This window comes from Sciurus carolinensis, chromosome 5 (assembly GCF_902686445.1).
Source record: "Sciurus carolinensis chromosome 5, mSciCar1.2, whole genome shotgun sequence".
Classification (NCBI taxonomy): domain Eukaryota; kingdom Metazoa; phylum Chordata; class Mammalia; order Rodentia; family Sciuridae; genus Sciurus; species Sciurus carolinensis.
Genome location: NC_062217.1, coordinates 8,556,805 through 8,564,117, shown reverse-complemented (window position 1 = coordinate 8,564,117; position 7,313 = coordinate 8,556,805).

The window sequence follows — 7,313 nt, the reverse complement described above, 5'->3', positions numbered from 1 at the left end:
ATGCAAATTGCTGTCCCCCCATCCCCCAGTTCTGATTTACAAGGTCTGGGGTAGGGGCTGATAACTTGAAAAGTTTCCATTAGATGTGCATGGTGCTCTTCGGGGACCTCACTTTGAGTACAGCTCATCCTGGGTTTTCCAGTTGTGGTGACTTGCTGATCTGGAAAGAGTCAGATTTTGACCAACACCATATTTGACAGGAGTAGGAAGACTTTATGCCTCAGTCTGTAGTTTGTTGAGATAGTTCATAGAAGACACAGGTTCCTTTTAGCTAATAAATTATTATTGTTCATGACAGAACTTCAATATAGGCCATCATTAAACCTATGGCTAATTTTCAAGATTCAGGTTGTGGAGGGTCTCATGTAGACTGTGCCCATGTTGACACAGCCTGTCTAAATTGACTTTGACATGATGTTAATTGTTTTAATAAACAGATAGGAGGTGTAGTTCATGGCTTTACTCAGCCTCTCAAGTATGGTTTGGAGGAATTAATTAGACTTTTTGTGAAGGGCAGTTATGAGCTGGTTGAAAACACAGTTGTTGACATTGTCAGAGTCCATGTTGGATATCAATCAATTAATGATTGGATATTAGATGGTATATTAGTCACTTCCTTTAGGCAAGGAATTCTGATGATATTCTCACTAGCACACAAATCAGTAACCAAATAACGTGGTTTAAGTAGACACTACAAGTGAGTGTGTGAGTTATTTTTCCTGGTCCCCAGCCTTGAGGATCACCACTGGTGTTCAGTGTGAGTGCTTCCGGGTTCGGGTGCTGCTGGGTGCTGCATTCTGACATGCATCTTACCTCCCATGAATTAATGTGAATAGCTTTTAAGGAGCAAATTAATTCCATAAGAGACTTCGTCTTGTAGAAAAATAAAAAAGTGAAACCCCTCACTTTTACGACTTTCTGTCTTCCCAGCAAGTTTATCATGAAGGAGTTTAGAGTGATAAGAGGAAGCACAGGCAGTCTGGACAGTTTGTAAATGTCAGATCAATTGAAGGAAGAGATGTTTAGATGAAACAGGACAGCCTCGCAGGAACCCAGATCCTGAGCTGAGCATGTCGTCACCCGCCTGGAGTCCCAGAACTCTGAGGCAGGAGGACCAGACCGAGGCAGGAGGACCCCTAGTTTGAGCCCGGTCTGGGCAACTTAGCAACACTCTGCCTCAAAAAACAAAAAGGACTGGGGATGTAGCTCAGGGGTAGAGCATCCCTGGGTTCGACCCCTAGGACCCCAAAAACAAAACAAAATAAAACCCGGATGCTGAGTCAGAGCACAGACTCTCCATTATGAACCCGGTCACCAGCTCTCCGGGACCTCAGTGCAGCTGCCGGGTTAGAAGCCCTTTTATCCCTGCACGCTGGTTTCTGCTTCACGTTGCATCTCTAGAAGGAAGGACGGGACAAACGAGACACGTAGTTAACCTCTGTCTCATGTCCAGTGCACACTGCCTTGTTTTTGTGCGCTTGATACATATTAAAACCCAGGCCTTCTTTTTAATGAGACCCATGACAAACTCGCAGTCTTGGGGTCATCGCACCATTACACCAGATAAAAAAAGAGGAAAGATGGCCACACAGAACGGGTGGTAATTGGGGCTGGTCCGGCCTGGAAAGGGCAGCAACCATTTCTCACTGCTCCCCTTCTTCAGTGAAGTTCATTTGGAGGACCTTGGTCCACCTTTGCCCGCTGACTCGGAGTGCCCCGTTCTGGGTCTGAAAGCCCTCCAGTTAGTCTGGTGGTCAGCACAGCATCTGGCAGACTGTGGTTCCCAAAGCCTGGTGAAAGGGCACGGAAAATTGTGTTTCTTCTCAAGCCCAGAGGTGTTTTTTATTTCTCTCCCTGTGTCCCAAACTCGGGTTTCAGGATTCGATTCTGACTTTGCCAGAAGTCCAAACTATTCACGAATGGATGGCAACTTCATCTCAGGAATTTCCTTTAAAATAAACATCATTTAAAAACTAAGGCCTGGTGCTTCTCTCTAGGTGTGAGAAGTGCACCTGACTGCTGAGGAGGTAGATCCCGAGTCCCTCTGCTGTGGTTCAGGTGTTCGAATCCATGACCGGAGGCGGCCTTCCCTGTGGAAGTGGGCGGAGCCTGCCAGGCTTCCTCCTAGCAAGCAATGTCAGGTTTCAGATGGGGCCACTCTTCACTCAAGGGAGCCCAGCAGCAGCCTGGTTTTCTCGTGAACTAATGGTGAGGGCTCCTGTTGCCCGGAGTGCACTCATATATGTTTATAGCTCCACACTCTATTACCTGGGCTATTCTGGTGGAAGTTCTATTTCAGCCCAAATTACCTGCTTTGGGAACAAGGATGCTTTTCTCAGGGGGTAATTGCCAGTGTAGTCGCAGTACCATCTGCTTGCCTTATGCTGTCTAGATGGCTCAAAGGAGAGTTTCAGGAGAGCCCTGGAAAAGGAACGTTTCAAGGGGGAGGAAATGATGATAACCAAAAAGAAAGCAATAATTAGGAGCTTAAAGAGGAAAAGCATATGGTATTGAAGGTAATACTTAGAAACCAGCATCTAAGACCCAGGGCCCTACTGAGGTTTCCTTGGGAGTAAGAACCGAGAGAAATCCAAGGCTAGAACAAGAGCGGGCAATTAACCTAGGGGGGGTCCCAGGGGGACCCAGCAGAGAGGAATAGCAGATGGTGTTCATTTGTGATTTAGTGGTGAAGAAGTAGCCGCAGGCGAGGTGCAATCGGCAGAATCTTGCTTTCCATATTCTAAGGCAGAACTTTAAAGGGAAAGCCGAGTGCCCAGGAGAATTTTCACGCAGTCATCATTCGTTTAGAAAATATACTTAACACCTCCTAAGCAGGATGCATTTCACGAGGCTGTCTGAGAGGATATCCTGACGTGGAGGTTGTAGCTGCTTCCCTTAGCGATTGCACAATGCCACAGGGAGACAGGGACATCAGATTGTGCTGGTGCAGATAACTGCCAGTCATGGCGCGTGAGTGCCACATTGGGGACCCACGTGCTATGCTGTGGGGTTTCAAGACATGCGAGGTGACCCAGGCTAGGGTTTCAGGGGAAACCTCCTGGAGGTTGTGCGGTTTGAAGATGGGATTTTGCTAGGTGTTTAAGGACTGCCTAATACAGACCTGAAAGCTGGCACCTGAATTCAGAGACCTCACGTGCAGCGGTTTGGGATTTTAATATTTATCTGATGAGACAATAATTATATAAATATTTCTCACGCTTCAAATACATCGGAAATTTGATTCTGCATTCTTGGGTGATTAAGCTGTGCTTGAAAGGATGTGCACAATCAACCTTCAGAGTAGTTCTAGCTTTAGCATATGTTAATCCTGCTCCTGCAGCTGTGACCCCAGAAATAGAATTTTAGCAAGAATAATTTTTTTCATATCTTTAATTTTTATAGCTTTGACAAACAAAAGGGGAATGGTTTGAACTGCAAAATCCTCTGATGATGTCAGATCCTGTTCCACTCAAAGTCAAGTGGAGTCTTGTTTGGAGGATTTGGAGTTCTGTTGTCACCCTGGACCTGCCGTTTCAGGCGATGGTCAGTGCCTCCTCTCTGGGTCCGTGTTTGGGTCTACATGATGAGAACGCTGGTATCGGTCCTATTTCTAGTGTCCTGAAACAAATAATATCTTCCTGTAGCAGTGGAAGCAGGTAAAGCGTGACATTGGTAAGCAAGGCGCTTTCTCAGAAACCACGGGGATTAGGAAGTTTTTTTTTTATTATTGTAAACAAATGGGATACCTGTTGTTTCTCTGTCTGTACCTGGCGTAAAGGCATACCATTTGTGTAATCATAAATTTACATAGGGTAATGTTGTTGATTCATTCTGCCATTTTTTCCCTTCCCCCCACCCCTCCCACCCCTCCCCTCCATCTATACAGTCCTACCTTCCTCCATTCCTGCCCCCCTCCCTAAACCCAACTCCAACCCCAACAGTAACCCCTCCCACCCCCCATTATGTGTCATCATCATCCACTGAAAGGACGTGGACATGTGGAATTCCCCCCTCACTAGTGCATTTGCCCCGCACACACTCCTGCAAACTCCGTCCCCTCTTGATTTTGGCGCGCACTCTCTCCTCCTCCTGCCGCTGACACACTAAGGCCTCCTCCTTTCCTTGCCGGTTGCTCCCTTGAAGGAGAGCGGTAGCTGAAACAGACCGGCAGAGGCCACGTCCAGGTATTAATACAGCCTTGATTGCTCCAGGATTGACTTGAGTGGTGTTTATTCAACCCAGACGTCCTCTGGAGATGGCTTGGCACAGTTCGCTGCTGGCGTGTGCCCACACTTTTCAGAAATACTGGACAATTTGTATGTTTGAAAATGAGCTTATTATCCTCCTTTTCCTTCTTCCATGTTGCCTCTGGACAGCCTCATTATTCTCCCAGTTGCTCAGAACTCTCTGTGGTCCCTCCTCCTTTGATTCTCCCTCATATTTATTCCTGCGTCTTCCGGCTCTGTCTCTGGGTGAGTCTCATGCACTTTGGTCCCTTCCCTCTCTTGCAAGTCCTGTGACAGTCCTCTCCCAGGGTCTCGTTTTTATCTGTGCTCCATTCTACTTCTTGCACACAGCTGACCATCTTCTTGATGCGACTATTGATTATTTACTCACAGGATCCTAACCTTGAGGAGATTTCCATTCCCTTGAGAATACCAGCAATTCCTCAGGTGGCAAGGGAGGCTGTCCTTGGTCTAGCCTCACAGCGTGCTAACTAATGTGTTTTCCTTCACTCCTCAAGGATGCGGGTGGATGAAGGGGAATGCTGGTCTCTGTCCCCAAACTCACTTCTGGATACCTGTGGTGGTCCTCTGCCCTTGGCCATGACAGTCTCAATGCCACCACTAATCTACATGAACCCACCCTAACTTCTTTTCAGCTGAACCACACCTCTGTGAAGCAGCCTTCATCTTAATCATTAGGGTGAAATTAATCTCCACCTCCTGTGAATCCCAAGGCATTTTATTTATACTTCTCTTAGTTTACATTTCTTTGTTATGCACCTGTTTTGTAAACCCTTGTAGGATTGAAATATTAAGACAAGACTTTATTCTGCTCAGATTTGTGGTGGCTGAGCTCTTAATACAGTGCTTTGACAATAGGTGATGTACAAGAAATATTCTTTGAGGGAAAGAATGAATATTTATTTCTGTGGTACATGTGCTGGAAATTTAACTGTTCGCATTTTTTTATGTAGAGAGGTGCTCTGTGGATGAGGCTCGGGGCTTTGTAGGACTCTGAAAAATGCAAACAAAGGGAACCGCAGAATCTTTGAGCTAGAAGTTGCTGAGCGGGAAGCTGAGTTCCTTCTGCTAAACAGTTTGATTTGAGAGGAAGTTATTTGCTAAAGCACTTTTTGAAAACTGAATGATGGCATGGTGATTCATACAGACGATGAACACAGGCTCTAGAGCCTGATTTTCTGGGTACATTATTTCTAGGCTCTGGGCCCTGGACAGACCTCCTGCCTCTAACCCTGCTGCCCATTTTGTTAATGACTGCTTCCTGGTATTTCCACTTACACTTCGCCAGGAGGTGATCTCTCCTGCTTGCTAAATAAAGATACCAAATTTTACTGAGAAAGGAAAAACAAAGGCATTCTTTAAGTAGATATTGTAATTCTCGCAATGTCATTGTGTCCCTGCCAACGCCTAGAATTCTACCTTTCTAGTTTCTTACAGATACTGCGAGAGTGGAGGCTGCCTAAATGATTTTGGAGAGGAGCAAAGAGCACAATGTGAGTCTAGTGGTATGTCTTCAGGATGGGGGGTTGGGGAATGAAATGGAGTAAATCATGTTATGTGCAGGTATGGATGTCACCTTGAACCCCGCTGATATGTGCAATTATAATGCACTAATAAAAACACAATGACAAAGATTTTGCAAATGTGAAGAGTGAATTCTGGATGAAAATTAAGTTCTTCTAATTAATGAATCAGAAACAATATTTACCATATTTAATTTAACCAGTAATGCAAATGATTCCTCAAATCACACCATATTAATGTGAAAGAAGAGGATTTCACAGTTGGTGCCCAAGTAGGATGCTTCGGGAAGAGATATTAATTCAAGAAATACAAGTTAATAGGAATGTGTGGAAGTTCAGCAGCACTTTGAAATGACTGGATGGAGGAAAAACAAATCTAACTTAGAAAATGAACTAAGTTATGACAAAAGGTTCACTAAACCTAGTTCTGGTAAAGGCAGTCACTCTTAGTACTATGCTGAGGGGACAGGTCCAGCTGGGTGACCTGCTGAAGACTCCTGTGTGCCTGCACTGAGCAGGGTGAGACACAGGGGACAGACTAGGGAGGGGACATTTCTGTCACAGATGAGTCGGCCATGCTGAGTGAGGGAGGGGTGCCATTGACTAAAACAGGAGTCGTCTCAGGAGGGACAGAGGAGAGAAGGAAGAAGAAACGTGCGCTCCGTTCTCCCTGCGTTGTCCCTTGCATGCTCCAGGGGAGTGAGCTGGTGCCGTTGCTGGCCCTCCATGGGAACCTGCCGTGGAAGAGCTGTTTCAGCCTCCCGCATCCTGAGTGGGTGTTCAATCAGTGGGACCAGGATGGGGACGAGGTGTTTGGAAGTGGGTAGTCCAGCTAGAGAAAGAAAGCAGGGGCATGTTTATTTGGGAAGAGAGAGAAATTGTCCTCTCTAGGAAAGCTTCGCCCTCTGGTGGAGGTCCTGTTGCTGGGGTTGATGTTGACGGGAGCGACTGGTGACAGCACCTGCCATCCTCACGTGGCCATGCCCACCATACAGGTAGCTGTTTCTGCCTCAGGCATGACTCAGGTCAGGAGCCGCTCACCACCTGGCAGTTCATTCCTGGGTGTGTATGGGGCCCAGAAGATATGATTCCGCTCTGTTAAGTGGGCACCTAGAAGATAGGTGTACTGAAAGAGTCCTGGGACATCAGGGTGGTCTCACCTGTGTGTGTGTGTGCACAGGGGCATATGTGTGTGCATGTGTGTGAGAGGATGAATCTGGGTGTGTGTGAGTGTAGGTGTGTGCGTGTTGTGTGCATGTACTTGGGAGTCTTCTCTGTGTGTCTTCATGATGTCCAGGGTTGGGGGTGACAAAGGGGGGAAATTGTCAAGGGACTCATTCATTTTTCTTCATTGTCATTTATTGAAGGATGATTATTAAATTTTTAAAAAAAATTGTTCACTAATGAATTATTTGCACTAATAAAAACACAAGGAAAAACATTTTGCAAATGTGAAGAGCAAATTCTGGATGAAAATTCAGTTCATCCAGAACTTAATGTGGTCGATAGGTAATTTTTTCTTGTAATCTGAGTGTTTGTGTGA